Source organism: Propithecus coquereli, unplaced genomic scaffold, assembly GCF_000956105.1.
Source record: "Propithecus coquereli isolate 6110/MARCELLA unplaced genomic scaffold, Pcoq_1.0 Scaffold211, whole genome shotgun sequence".
In the NCBI taxonomy this organism is placed as follows: Eukaryota; Metazoa; Chordata; class Mammalia; order Primates; family Indriidae; genus Propithecus; species Propithecus coquereli.
Window position 1 is genome coordinate 1,618,106 of NW_012146190.1, and position 309 is coordinate 1,618,414.

Here is a 309-nt window from a genome sequence, read left to right on the forward strand (position 1 = left end):
CTCTTTTTGGCTTCGTTATATGTTGTTCTGATTAGGCTTTATAGAAGATGAAGCATAAAGCAATATTGGTAATCTTTTTGTCATTTTCAAAATCAGCTAGAGCTTCTAGGTTTAGCATATAAAATACAAGATACCCAGTTAAATTTGCATTAACTTGAGGATGTCTTTTGTGTAAGTACGTCCCATGTGCTATTTGAGACATACTTATAAAAATTATCCCTTTTTCATCTGTTTCAAATTTATCTGGACACTCTATGTTTTATGCATCAACTCTATGTACAACCTCCATTTTGACAGAAATGGCACTAG